The sequence below is a fragment of the Urocitellus parryii genome, chromosome 1 (genome assembly GCF_045843805.1).
Source record: "Urocitellus parryii isolate mUroPar1 chromosome 1, mUroPar1.hap1, whole genome shotgun sequence".
Classification (NCBI taxonomy): Eukaryota; Metazoa; Chordata; class Mammalia; order Rodentia; family Sciuridae; genus Urocitellus; species Urocitellus parryii.
In genome coordinates, this window is record NC_135531.1 from 222,439,048 (window position 1) to 222,454,737 (window position 15,690).

The following is a 15,690-nucleotide window of genomic DNA, read 5'->3' on the forward strand; positions in this document are numbered from 1 at the left end:
AAAACTGTACACAAATATCCCTTAGGAAGATTAATGCAAACATTTTCAATAAAATACTAGCAAATTAAATCCAGCAGCATGTTAAAAGGATTATTCATCATGACCAACAGGGTTCTCCCAGGAAGGCAAGTGTAATTGAAAATAGAAATCATTCAATGTAATACACTACATTCATAGAGGAGGGGGTAAAATGCCATCATCAACTCAATTGGAACAGAAAAAGTCATCTGACAAAAATCAAACAGTTTTCTATGATAAAAAAAAAAACACAATAGCAGGGCACAGTGACATACACCTGTAATCCCAGTGGCTCAGGAGTCTGAGATAGGAGGATAGTAAATTCAAAGCCATCCTCAGCAACTTAGCAAGGTGCTAAAGTAACTCAGTGAGACTCTGTCTCTAAATAAAATACAAAATAAGGCTGGGGATGGGGCTCAGTGGTTGAGTGCCCTTGAGTTCAATTCCTGGTACCAAAAATAAATAAATAAATAAATATCTTCAATATGACAAAGGACATTTATGAAAACCCCATAGCTAACAGAATCAATAGCAAAAACTTCCCCCAAAGGCCATAAATAAGAGATTTGTGTCCTCTTTTGCTGCTTACTATGGTTTAAAAATAAGATGTCCCCATAAAATTCATGTGTTTATTAAGAAAATGTTCAGAGGTGAAATGATTAGGTTATGAGAACTGTGACCTAATTGGTAGATTAATCAAGTTGATAGCTTAAAATTTGAATGGATTACTGGGTGGTAACTGTAAACAGGTGGGATGTGACCAGAGGAAGTAAGCTACTGGAGGCATGCCCTTGAAATTATATTTTGTCCCTGGATATTCCTCCCCACTACCTCTTTCTCTGCTTACCAGCTGCATGAACTGAGCAGCTTTCCTCCACTATGGCCTTCCAACATGATGTTTCCCCTTACCTCAGACCCAGAGCAATGCCATCAGCCAACCTTGAACGAAGACTCTGAAACTGTGAACTCAAAATTTTCCCCCTCTAAATTGTTCTTGTCAGATGTCTCAGTCACAGCAACAAAAGGCTGACTAACACATTACTTTCATATAACATTATACCTGGAATTATAATCAAGACTTACTTAAGCAAGAAAAATTTTTAAAAGACATCCAAATTGGAGAAGAGGAACCAAAATATCTTTATTTGTAGGCTACGTGATTCTACCTATTGAAAATTCAAAAGAATCCCAGAGATATTATTAAAGGTAAGAAAAAAATTGGCAAAAATGCAGTAGGCAAAAGCAACATGCAAAAATTAGTTGTATTCTATACATTTCAAAGTGAAATTTTAAAAGTAAATTCACTTACTTCAGAGCAAATTTAATGTTGGCGTTATAAGACTTGTATTCTAGAAGCTATAAATCACTGCTGAACGAAATTAAAGAATCCTGGAGACTGGCATAGTGGTGCATGCCTGTAATCCCAGCTACTTGGGAAACTGAAGCAGGAGGATTGCAAGTTTGAGGCTAGCTTGGGCAATTTAGCAAGACCCCGTCTCAAATAGAAAGGGCTGGAAATGTAACTCAGAGTAGAGTGCTTGCCTAGAACATGTGAGGCCTTGGGTTCCATTCCCAGTATATGTGTGTATATATATATATATATATATATATATATATATATATATATATATATACACTAAAGTATATCTATATATAGAAAAGAAGGAAGAGGAAACAAAGAAAAGAAGAGCAGTTCTAGGGATGTAGTTCAGTGATAGAAATCTTGCCTAGCATGCACAAAGTCCTGGGTTGAATCTGCCGCACCATCAAGGGGAGGGGGAAGAAAATTAAAGAAAACACAAATAAACGGGAAGATATCCCATGTTCATGGATTATAAACAATTTGCTAAAATGGAAATACTCCCCCAAACTATCCCCAGATTCATAAAATCCCTATCAAAATCTCAACAGCATTTTTCCCCCAGAAATGGAAAAGTTAATCCTAAAATTTGTACAGAGTCTTAAGGGATCCCAAGTCTCCCAAAAATAAATCCTGGAAAAGAACAAAATTTGAAGATTCATACTTGTGATTTCAAAACTTACTACAAAGCTATAGTAATCAAAAAGTGTGTTATTGACACACACACAATGGAGATATACATCAATGGAAAAAATTTAGTCCAGAAACAAATTTGTGCATCTGTGGTCAACTGATTTTTGACAAAGGTGCCAAGACGACTCAACAGGAAAAAAATAGTCTTTCCAACAAAACGATGCTGGGACAAATGGAATCCACATGTGAAAAAATTAAGTTAGACCCCTAACTCATACTATATATAAAAATTGACTCGAAATGGATCAGATATTTAAATGTAAGAGCTAAAAACTACAAAATTCATAGGAAAACACACAGTCAAATCTTCATGACCTCAGTTTGGCAATGATTCTTAAATATCTGATCAAAAGCACAAGATATAAAAATAAAGCATAGAGAAGTGTAACTTCATCAAAACTAAAAATGTTTTTCACATCAAAGGACACCATCAAAGGAGTGAACAGATAACCCACAGAATTGGAGACAGTATTTTCAAATCAAATATTTGATAATGGTTTAGTGTCCAGAATATTTAAAGATTTTTTCCAACTCCATGATAAAGTGATAAACAAGCCAATTAAAAAAATGGGCAAAGGATTTGAATAGACATTTCTCCAAGGAAAATAGATATAAATGGCCAACTAGCACATGAAAAGATGATCGGCATCATTAGTTATTAGACAATACAAATCAATCACATTGCAATCTCACTTCACATCCAGGATGGTAGTTAAATTTAAAAAATAATAAAAAGTGCTGAGAGGATATGGAAAAAAAAAACTGTCACTGATGGTGGGAATGTAAAATGACACATATACCATGGAAAACAGTTTTCAATAAAAACTTGTACATCAACATACATGCAACTTTATTCATATAAACCAAAGTGACCCAAATGTCCCTCAAGAGATGACTAAACAAAAGGTGGCCTATCCATACAACTGAACATTATTAAACTTTCTATTAAAAAGAATGAAGTGCTGATAGATGTTACAAACGAATGAACCTTGAAAACATTATGTAAGTGAAAGAAGCTGACATAAAAGGCCACATATTGCATGATTCTATTAATATGAAATATCCAGAATGACATATCCTTAGAGAAAGAAAACAGGTTATTTGATTGCCAAGGACTGAAAAGAGGGGAAAACGGGAGTATCCGTTCTGGATATAGTATTTCCATTTGGGATAGTGAAGATTTTCTTAAACTAGATACTAGTACCAGTTGTTCAAAGTTGTAAATGTAGTTACTTAAAATAACACATTTCACATTCTGTATCATTTACCACCTTCAATCCAATTCAAATTCAGAAACTGCAAATGTAAAAGGACTTTATTTGGGATCTTACTAATTGCTGTTTGAGAGACATGGGTTACAGATAGCCTGGAATCAGTGTTTTAATATTCCAGAAGACTAGAAAAGTGGGAGCTTATATCTGGAGAAAGAACAGGGGCTACATAAGAAGATAAAGGAAAGAATGTATAAGCTGAATAAAAATTTCCATAAAACAAGACTTGAATAATCTCTCAATGTGCATCTTGAGCCTTTGGGCACAGGGTAATTGTCCCGTGATTGCTTGGTTATTCCAGATGCCTGAGGTCAACAGATAGAGGTAACCACTCTCACATTCCAGACAGCAGTCATGATCACACTATGCTATGGTCACACTTTCATAGTGGCCTCCCAAATTTATTTTGACAAGTTTTTCAATATCAATTTCATTGTAATTTTCCTTTGAACAATCACATAAACAAAAACAAGAAATTTTTAAAAACACACACACACACATAATCCAAGTGAACAAAGAAAAATGCTTCCAAGATAAATATGTTTCATCTGATTGGCAAATATCACTTCAAGATTTACACTTCTATTAGTGCAAGGATGACTACTACGTAGAAATAAAGAAAACAAGACATGACACTGATGCACAATGCTTAGCGAGGAAAGGGCATGTCATTACACAGCCATGGTACAGTTAGGTTTGAATTGTTCTCCTTTCCCCAAATTCCTATGTTGAAGCTGAGTCTTCAGAATGTGCTTGCATTTGGGCCTTTGATAGGGCCTTTAAAGAGGTGATTAAGTTAAAATGAGGCTGTTAGGGTATGCCCCAATCCAAACTGACTGGCATCTTATAAGGAAAGAAAATTTGGGCACACAAATAGACACCAGGGATATGCAAACCCAGAGGAAAATACATGTGAGGACACTGTGAAAAGGTGATCTGTCATTTGCAAGCTAAGGAACCAAGCCTTAGGAAAAAAACCAGCCTAATGACACCTTGTTCTTGGACGTCCAGCCTCTAGAACAGGGAGGAATGTTGTTGAAGCCCCCTGTCTCTGGTATGCTGTCATGGCAACCTAGGAAACTTACACAGTACACAAGCCTGAAAGTGACTTATTAGAGAATCTGCACCAAAAACATTTTTAGAAGCTGTTTGGCATCCTGAACAGAAAACAGAAAATCACAGCTCACGTGAAATAGAAGTAAAAGATATGGGGAGAGAAAAGAACTACATGAAAAGATAATAGAATGAGATAGGGAAGGACAATAAGAAGCTAAAAGTGCATTATCAGAATTGAAATCTTCCAAGGAATTGCAAACAGCCAAGGAAATGGAATCGGTGACACAGTATTCAGTCATGCAGCACATAAGGGTCCGCAATAGACTGCAGAGGATCATGTGGCACTGAAGAATTCCTACCACCTGGAGACATCAGCGTGGTGATGAGGTCATGGTAGAAGCCATCACTCATGTGATTGTGATGCTGCTATCAACAAGCTTGCTGTGCTGCCAGTTGCATAAAACTATAGCACATTACAATTATGTACACACCGAATGCATGATGACGATGATAAATGACCATACTGCAAATTTACATATTTACTATACTGTAGTTTTATATTTATTTTAGAGTGCACTCCTACATATTAAAAAAAAAATTTACTATAGAACATTCTGCTGTACTATGCTGGCAGCCACTTCCTGCATCTCATATTCTCATCATTTTCTCTTGTACTTGATTTTGTTTCATGTTCTGTTCATCCTCCCACCAAAGCTACAAAATCTAATGTTTTGTCAGTAAGAGGCCACGTGGAGTGACTGACCTGGAAACGAAATGAAAAGTGATTGAAGACTGCGAAGGTGGAAAATCAGTGACGGCTACCATTTTCCAGTCAGGTACGTCCCGTTCCACCATAGCTGTGATCTTGAACAAGAACGAAGTGATAGAAGCTGCTAAAGGATCTGCTTCGTTGAAGGCAATAAAACAAACAAAAATTTGAGAAGGGCCTGTATCAGGTGTGGAGAAACTTTCAATGACCTGGACTCAAGACAAAGACAGAAGCGTGGTCCCGCTCTGCATCACGATGATCACATCTGAAGCAGAACATTTGTTTGCAATATTGAAAGAAAGGGCTGGATTCCATTAACTCTGGGTGGTTCAAATAATTCAAGAATCGGTGTCCATTTCATGAAGTGAAAGCAAGTGGTGGTGACTCTGTGAGTGCTGACGGGAAGGCAGCTAGAGAATTTTTGGAAACTACATGAGCTGATAGTGGAGTAAAACTACTCACCGGAGCAAATCTTCAATATAGATGAACCTTCATATTCTGGAAACATATGCCTAAAAGGACTTTCATCTATAAAGAGGCCCGGTCAAGGCCAGGTTTCCAGGATTTTAATGGCAGGATAACAGTCTTTCTTGGGGGCAACGTTGCAGGCTCCATATTGAAACCCTTCATGATCTGGCATGGTAATATCAGTATGCATACCCTGCCAGTATGCTACAGGGGCAACGAGGGGTCATGACCCAGCTCCTCTTCCAAAGAGTACATTGCTTTTTTTTTTTTTTTTTTTTTAATTACTGGTGCTGCTCTGTTGAAAATTTTGGTCATAATGCTTAAACAACTTTTCAATTCCTGGCAAAAGCAGAACATTGCCTTTGCCCAGGAGATCACTCCACACTGGCTTTTCAAACATTCAAACACATAACTAGCTGCTTACCACAGAATAAATTAGGGTGTTTATTGCCAAAGAAATTGAGAAATGATATTCTGTACCTTTAAAACCCATATTGAATGACCTGTTAATTGGGGAACACTAAAAATCACCCTCTGGGGCTGGGGTTATAGCTCAGTGATACAGCACTTGTCTAGCACGTGAGGCACTCACTGAGTTCAATTCCCAGCACCGCATAAAAGTAAATAAATAAAGGTATGTGTCCATCGACAACTAAAAATTAATAATTAAAAAAACCCACCCTCTGGCAGACATAACATTATCAGGTTCTCTCTGTGTCCTGTTTTCCATCTAGAATAGCAAATGGCTATAACAAGCAGGCAGCAGAAAACAAACATCTGCTACACAAGCACATATCAGCTAGCTTTTGCTGTATAACACACTACCCCAAAACTTGGTAGCTTAAAGTGATTACCATTTTATTTGCCGATGTAGGGGAGAAAAGGTAGTACCTTTTCCTCGCCCTTCACAAGGTGCTTAGCTAAGACCCCATATCAAAAGACAGATTAACAAGAGGAAACCATATTTTTAAACCATGATTATTTAACCAAAGTTAAATAAGACCATAAATGAAGATCCAAAGAACCAGAGAAAACTACATTTTTATGAACAGACACACAGAAGCTTGATCCGAGGGGAAGTGTGATGGTAATAAACTGGGGGCACTTAGCAAAACTTACTTGTTCAGACTCTTCAAAGCATTATTCAAAAGAATGAAAAATTAGAAACTATCTTAAGTGCCCCATTAGAGGAGGTTAATCAAGTCCATATGATGCAATATAACAACAACCGTTTTTTTTAAATTCATTAAAGAAAAGGACATTTACTGAGATCAGAAATTATTTTGGCTGTTTATAATAATATTTCAAGAAAGCAGCCTATAAGACATGTAGTAGTTTTGTTAGTCATTATACATATGAAGATACCTGAAGATCATTATACATATGAAGATACATGTAAGGGGAAAAAAAAGACTAAATTAATAGTAATGATACTGCTGGTTACCAGAGATGAGTTCTGCTCCCTACAAGTTGAAGTAGAACATTAGAGAAGCACACAGAGGCAAGCATATAAAGCAGGGTTAATTTAAAAGGGGTAACATAGACTTCTCCCTGGAAGGAGAAGGGGGCCATAGCTGGTATCCCAAGAAGCGAGGGTATTCTGCCTTTTTATATGTCCTGGGCTTCCTTTGTTCTCCTGCTCTTTTCTCCTTCTCTCTCTCCTTCCTGAATACGTGACTAGGCCCAGGAGATGCTGTGGGATGGCCAAAAGGTGAGAAGCAAATGGGCCGGAGGGGCCAAGTTGGAGTGCTCTGGACTAGAAGGGGGCATAGTTAACAAATCCCTGCAGGGAGGGACAATCCCTGAGACAGTTTACCTTAGCAATAAATTGAAGCAGGGGCAGGTTATCTTGATAACCTGAAGGCATTAGGCATTTCAATTCCTCTCCAACTTCCAGATTTACTCAAATTGGCCTTCTTAATCCATCTAATTTGATTTACCTATCTATACTGACTGCCTGTCTATTGCTGGCTTCAATAATAGTGATCTAGTTTGCCAAACCCCCCTGTGAACCTGAACTGGAACTTTACCTATTTTATAAATAACATTTCAATGAAACATAAAAAAAAAATAAAAATAAAAAAAATAATAGTGATCTAGAGTATAACACCATGGACCCTGAAGTAAGACAGACCTGATCCTGAATAGCTAGGCAAGTATTCCATTCTGAGTCTCAGTTTTCTCAACTGTAAATGAGAGCAAGAAGACCTTCATGCGGTGGCTGTGCTAATTAGATAACACAGTGCAGTAGAACATTGCTTGACGAATGATTGTTAGGATTGCTCCGGTCTGTTAAGTAAAGAGTAATTTTTCTTTCTTTCTGTCCCCCCGCCCCCCGCTTTTCATGGCACAATTACTTTTCATTAATAACAAAAATAAAAAAAGTAGAAAAAACATTTCTTGAAACTATTGGCCCCTGGGATTTGGTTTAAAGGTCCAATGAACCCCATATAGATGGAACTGACATGAAGCCAGCGTCCTAACCCTGATTTCCACAAAGGGCAGGTTCTGTACTCAGAAAGAAGTTGGAGCAACAGCACCCTGCATTGTGAAGCTGCCAGCCGGGAGGTGCCCCTGGTACCCTGGGAAGAGTGTTCATGTGGGACATTTGCTTAACACATACCTGTATAGTACCAGAGTACCACCCATAATAACTGGGATGCCAACCTGCATCAGGCCATTTTACTTCACTGTGGGTATTTTCTGTGCCTACAACCCACGAACTTCAACAAGTGGTCACAATACTGTGTCCTCCATCTTTCAGTAAGTTTCATTAACAACTTTGCCATTCCCAGGATATGATGTGTAAGGGTGGAAAGATTCCTCATTCATTGCTAGGTTTGTGACTGAAGCTACTGGAACCAAAAAAGAAGAAAAAGAAGGAGGAGGAGGAGGAGGAGGAGGAGGAGGAGCAAGAAGAAAGTTAGCAAGGAAAAAGCACCCACGTTTATTTAATATAAGATTTATGTGAACATGGGAGCCTTCAGAAATGAAGACCCAAAGAAATCAGAGAAACTGTTTTTCTGTTGGGTTTGGTGAAGAGTGAATGGTCATGGAGAAGTATGATTGGACAAAGGAGATGTGTGAGCTAGTGGGAATAAACGGAGGGTGGGGGGCACTTGACCAACAAGACCTGTTTGTTCAGATTCTTCCATGTCTCTGTATCTTCAAGATAAGGACAGCCCTTTCCTCCTGAGATAAGGTTGGTTCCTCTGGAATTTTATCTCCTTCTTTAGGGGAAGGTTTGCTGGGTTCCCTAGCCTGCTCCAGTGGTAAAGTTTTTGCAAATGTCAGAGTGTCACTGAAAGGAGTGCCTACCCTTTCCCCTCTGTGGGAGCCACATTTTCTTACTAAGCCTCCACCTATGCTTCTTGCAATTCTCCCTGTTGCTGGGAATCCCCAGTGTTTCTGCTCGCCCTTCACCTCCATTCTCACCCATCTTCTCACTGGTTCTATCTACCTTCCCAGAACAATGAGCTCCTCATATAGTACTCCTTGCTCCATTGTTCAAGCCAGGATCTCTTGTTTGCATAAGCTGAAAGCATGTGTGTTCTGCAAATAATAATAAAAAGAAAATCTTCCCTTAAACAAGTTCCCGAATGTTCCCATGACTCAATCTTTAACTATTACTATAATCTAAGAATCTTATAGTTTAGGGAAACAAAAGATTAACCCAGCTTCATCCTTCAGTGGGGAGAGTCACAGCAAGCCAAATGAGTAACAAAGCTCCAAGTTCAGGCCAAGTCTACCTATTCATAAGCGGCTCACATGACAAAGGCTTTGTTGGTGGAAAAGGAGGGAGGGGAACCAAGGGACAGTTTCCCTTTATAGTGAAAATAAGAGAACCATCTGCAGACAAAGGAAGGAGGAAGAAAATACCAAGCATGTTTTTGAAAACATGAATTTACAATACCAATTCAGTTTTTCAGAGAAACAGTGGCCTTGGAGACAGGATTCTATTATTCTGCCAGGAAGGAGGAGGTCAGCACGTAGAAAGGAGTGGGACACACCACAGCCTGCAGTGTGGGGTAAGTGTGTTTCTCCACAGGCACAATTTCCATTCCAGGACTCTCTGGGATTTGGACCACAGATCCACAGACTGCAACAGAAACCTGATATGTGTGCCTGAGACACCCAAGGATCTGGGTGTTCTTGAGTTTCGGTGTTTGGAAAGGGATCAAGAAGGCAAGCACCCTTGGGCAGAAATATGGGGGACATATAGCTTTAGAAGAAAAAGGAGAGCCATGTCTTCAGTGTTTTGTCTAGCAGGATCCTGCCTTACCCCTCTATAATCCAGTTATCAAAACTGAAATTCACATTTGAATGAAACCACAATGCAACATTCTATTTTAAAAAGGAACTAGGAGAAAAACAATCAAATCACAATTTAATTTGGAGGATATATACTGACAGCTGGTATTCATCACCTTTGATAACCGGAGGTCCAATAGAAGGAAGGTTCTGAACAAAGTAGCATCTTCAAATGTTGCATACTGAAGGGTTGGGATAGAAGAAAACAGTACTTCAGATGTGAGTTTAACTGTGGATGTGGTTACAGCGTGGATAAGGTGCTGCTAACATAAGATTCCATTAACCTGAACAGGACCAGTGGATGAAGGGAACTATACTGGGCAGGGTTGTCAAGTAAGTAAAACTCCTGGTTGCTATAACCTTCACTTTGTCCTTTTGCCTCTGGACCACCCAGGTTGCCTGAGGTTCTCTTCACCTTTCAGTTACAACAACCTGCTCACAGGAGGAGACCTGGCATTTCTTATTTATAGCTTTTTTTCATGTGGATTTCAGTCCATGTGAATTTCTCTGAGGATCATATTTAAGTCTTGCTTTGACTTGTGAATTCTTGTTTTTGTTGTTGTTCTTTTGCAGAAAAAAAAAAAAAGCACATGCCCCCCCATTTAATTTAAAGGGTGAAAGTAGTATTTAGATTCCATCTAGACAAGTCCTTTCATATGCTCACTCCAGCTAATAAAAAACTATAGTTTTTGAAAAAGGAACACAGAGCCTGGGGAATACAGCATTGTATCTGTATTTTATATAGGCATATAAAATATATCTGAGGAATTTAGCATTAAACTAGCATACAAGGAAATAGAAATTTTTTTAAATATCGGTGGAGTTTTGCCTGCCTGTGTGACTAAAACAGGGGAGGTCTGGCAGGCTCAAAGGAGGGTGAGCTCTGCCTAGTTCCCTCAATTCCTTCAGCCTCAACACTTTCCATTGCAACTGAAGGGCCATGCCAGGTCCCCTCTGACCAGCTCTGAAACAGTCCACCTCTTTCCTGTCCTCAGGAGTCTCGGTACCAGACACCATGTCAGTATGCTGTCATTAATATACCTCATAATACAAATTAGGAAGCATGAATAATTCCAAAACTTTGTTTCATTAAATTGTTTTGATCTCCTTGCTCACCAATGTTTAAAAACATAAAATAAAATCATTAGAGACTGATTGCTCCAACTTACTCTGTTAGGAGGACAGGAATACTATATAGTCAAAAGCATGCTAACAGGGAGGAAAACACCTCAATCAAGAACAATAATCATAATTTAAAAATTAAATTATTAACACAATATACCAGGCAGATTACACAATGCTTTCTTGTCACATTATTTCAGCTATATAGTATTTGGTCCCAGGGAAGAGAATAGTACCAGTCTTTTTTTTTTTTTTAAAGGTTCTTGCTATAAGCAGCAATATTTAATTTATCAAGAATACTCTGGTTCTTTTGGAAACACGTGACCTACAGCTTCTTGGCTTCCCTCATCCATTGAGAAGAGACTTAGTCATCCATCAGCGTCACAATGGGTGTGACTCACAGAGAGAACTGGGACTCCTCACACACATGTAGGTGCTCTATTTCAACGGAAGCCCAGGCACCTCAGGAGGATCAGCTTGGTCAGGGTGCACTTCCTTCCTTGTGCACAGCAGGAAGATTGCAGTCGCCTGAGCAAGTCACCAACAACGTCTGCCTCCAGATTCAACCGCAGTAAGGTAACTGGTGATGAGTTTTGTTGTTAATTGCTGCATCTATCAAGTCTTTAACTTTCCTTTGAATGAATCAAGTTGTCTCTCAGGCTGTGGTCAAGTGTTGCTGTTTTTCTCTAATACAGCATATTAGAAGGCAATGACAGGAGCCAAGCCCATCTCTCAGAAATGGTCTTAGTGGGCCACAGGATCCCACCTTAAACTCCAGGCCTCTCTTCAGATGTCCTTTAGTACCCTCAACTCAAAATTAAATTTACCTCTTGTTATTCTCTGTGTGCCTATTTTAGACCTACTGTGAATCTTATGATTAATTGGAAACTGGAGAGAGAAGGACTCCAAAAAGCATATGAATCTTAGATGAATTTCTTACTGAAGAAATAGATTTGCTACCAACTGCAGGTCTCATCTGTTGATCCACTTGCTTTACCAATACTATCAAATGTCAGTTTACTTGAACACACACACTCTCTCTTTGCTGAATGAACAAAATAATTGGAAATAAACAAGGAAATTCCTGACAGTACACAGTTGCTCCCTGGATCCTGGGATGACATTATGACATTAAAAGACCTGCACAGATATGTACTCTCTATTTTATGAACCAGTGGTATGGCTCTCTTTTTCAATTATTTGATATTTGGCAGTGGAGACAAAGTTTAAATAGAATACATTCAATTTAGAGTTGTACAAATAACTCTAAAATGTCCCACTACACTATTAGCCCAAGGGCAGAGACTGTGCTTTTTATCTTGGTATTCCTTGTCATATCCATTAGATATTCTAAAAATATTCTTGGCTTGATGCTGCAGTAGATGAAAGTTAAATGTTGTATCGGATATGTTGAGATTTGAAAAGGGTGTCCAATTTTAAAAACAAATCTCAATGTTTAAATACAAGGGAAAAAAAAACTTGCCTCATACATTTCAAATGAGGAAAATGGGAATTGGTTTTGAAATCCTTACAACAAATGTTACTTTCTTAAGGGACAGTGTGAAAAAACTCTACCCTTTTCTTTCACTCAAAGATAAATGTAGCTAAAAGAAATATCCTGAATGGTTGAAGACTCTCCCTGCATCTTTACATACATCTTCTCTGTAGTCTAAACTTTGAAAGTTTCTTTGACAAGTTATAATACTACACAATATATAATCCATTCCAGTTTGCAGTTATTAAATTCAGTGTCTATAAATAAAGTACCTATGATTTTAACAATAATGTTTATCCTGCATGTACTGTTAGAAAGCACATTAGCAAAATAAAACTAGCAAGTATTAAGGATAATTAATCAATTCATAATTAATCAATAATTATAGGGATTATGGCAAATTGAGAAATTGAGAAAAGGAAAAGAAAATCAGAGACACTTTAATCCTTAGAACTAAAAACGCAAATAGAACCCCAGCAGGTCTTCCCAACCTGGGAGCAGGCTGGAGGAATAACAGCTGAACTCCTAGGAGGTCTGTGAATGAATCTGCAGAGGAAGTAAATAGACAAGCATGCTCCTCCACGTCACTGTCCCACTACTCAAAGCACAGACCAAGTAGGAGGCCTGCCTCCGTCCTCAGGGGAATCAGGACTCAGAAGAACGTAACTGCCTTGAGAGCAGAGACTTCACCCATGGAGAGAGGGAATTTCACCAGCATCATCCACGTTGCTATTTACTTTAATCAGATCCTCAAAAGCACATTTGCTGCAGGGCACAGTGGTGCATGCCTGAAATCCCAGTGGTTGAAGAGACTGAGACAGGAAGATCTCAAGTTCAAGGCTTCCAAAGTGAGACACTTAGCAAGACCCTGTCCAAAAAAAAAAAAAAAAAAAAAAGAATGAAAAGGTCTGGGGATGTGGCTTAGTGGTTAAAAGAAAACCTGGGTTCAAGCTGGGGTTGGGGTTCAGCAGTAGAGCACTTGCCATGTATGAGGCACTGGGTTCAATCCTCAGCATCACATAAAAATAAACAAAATAAAGGTTAAAAAAAAAAAAACCCTGGGTTCAATCCCTGATACTCTTCCCCCCCCCGCCCCCCTCCCAAAAAAAAACATTTGCTGCTTAATGTAAGCACATTTCATGTAGGATGCCTTGACTCAAGTTTTGTTTTCAGACTTCTGGGTGCCTTATTTGAATATTCTTTTTCACAAAAACATAATTCTTTCATTATCTTTAATTATGACTTTATATATATAGTTTGTGTCATTAGGCTCCAATATATATTTTTCTTAAAGAAATGTGCAATAGAAGTCTCCAAAAGGTAACAGGAGTTTTTATTTCAATAAAAGGTAAAAGGAAGTCTGTGTAAGTTAAGGCTTATGATATTTAAATATAAAAGAAGCATACCTGTTCCTCTTCAGTGGATATAAAGAAAACCTGTGTAAGAGAATCCCCAGACAGAAACATTCCAGAAAGCTGTTGCTAAATAACTCTCTGTTTGATTTATTTTGGTAAACAATTCAGTTGTTGGTTCCCAGTTAGGCCACAATTGCAACAAATTCAAAGTAAATAAAGATTGAACAAACTCCTCAATATGACCTATTTTAGTATTGCTTTGTGAAGTTATATGGAAGTAAAATCAAGTGGTCTGGGAAGATCTATCTAGAAAGAACTCCACATTTCTTATAAAAAGTGTATCTCACAACACCACTGAAATATTAATGTCTATTTTTTAAACCACTTCTCTTACTTGTAAATTTGTAAATAAGAGAAGTGAAATCAAAGAATTTTAAGTTTTTTACTAGGAAAATAAACCCAGGAAGATAAACGTAAAAGAAGCAGAAGTAAGCAAGGACAGCAATCAAATGCAATATTTTCCTATAGCTGCTGACAGGCAGTTCCTATTTAAGCACTCTGCATAGAAATAGAAAACTAGTTCTCCTTTCTGGTTCCTTCTGCATCATTGTGGCATAGTAGATAATTTTTGATGAAATGTTTTTATTCCTCCCATAAAGTGATAAGGTTTGCAGTTCTTCTCTCTCCTAACAAGTTTAAGAGTTTCGAGATTGAAGTTTTAGTTCCAGCCATGTTAACGGGTGACCTTGATATCTGCCCTATACCAGAAATATTTTGATGATTACATGAGATAAAAATTACATGAATGGGTCTCAAAACTTTTTAAACTCATTCAGCATTGGAAGTGGGAATATTTTACTATTATAATTACCATTACCCTTTTACCCTGACAATTCAGAGATCGCAAAGATTAATTCAGTTGTGATGAGAACCTCAGAGCCAGAGTGGAGATATCCTTTTTTCTCCCTTCCTTCCTTTTTTCCTGCAGCAACATTTAAAGGACATGAGCCTAAGGCCAAGAATCACACAGGCACTGGAGAGTCCAGGCAGTGCATGTACACCTAGGGCCCAAGAGTTGAGTGGGAATGCAGATGTCAGTAGGAGAACCAGAAGAGTCTGGACTATATCAGTCCCAGAGTCACCACAGTGATTGTATCTTGAGCCAATTAGCCCACTTCTGAATGTGTCCTTATCTATAAAATGGAAAGATTTTTGTCATGAGCTGTAAGTGAAATGAATATCTGTAGATCCTAGCAGAGGGCCTAGAACATATTAAGCACTCAGTAAACCATTACTTTCAACCTTATTCCACTTAACAGACTGGGAATCCCAAGGACCAGGGATTTCCAAGGGGCATATTCTACAGTCTGTAGAGTCAACTGACCACCCAGCTGAAGGGCATCCCAGGAGAGCGTGGAATGGCCCAAACTCAAAATAATCAGAATCCATTCCTCATAAATGCTGGTAGTAATTTTTGAATTCACAAATCAAATACATAATTTGTTCACTGCCCCCTTCCCTCTTGCTGAGAAAAAGACATTTTAAAAAAATCATAGAAATTAATGCTTGCAGCAGCAGAATATGAGTAATTCTTTGTAAGTAACAAAACTTTACTGTTAAAGTTATAAAATAATAAACTCTCATAAAATAATAAACTCTCATCCATGAGATAATACCAAGGAACCAAGGACAAAGTTTCCAGGGAAGTAATTCTGGAAACTTCTGGATCCCCAAGACAAGGAAGCTCCGGACCAGTGATTCTCAATGAGGGT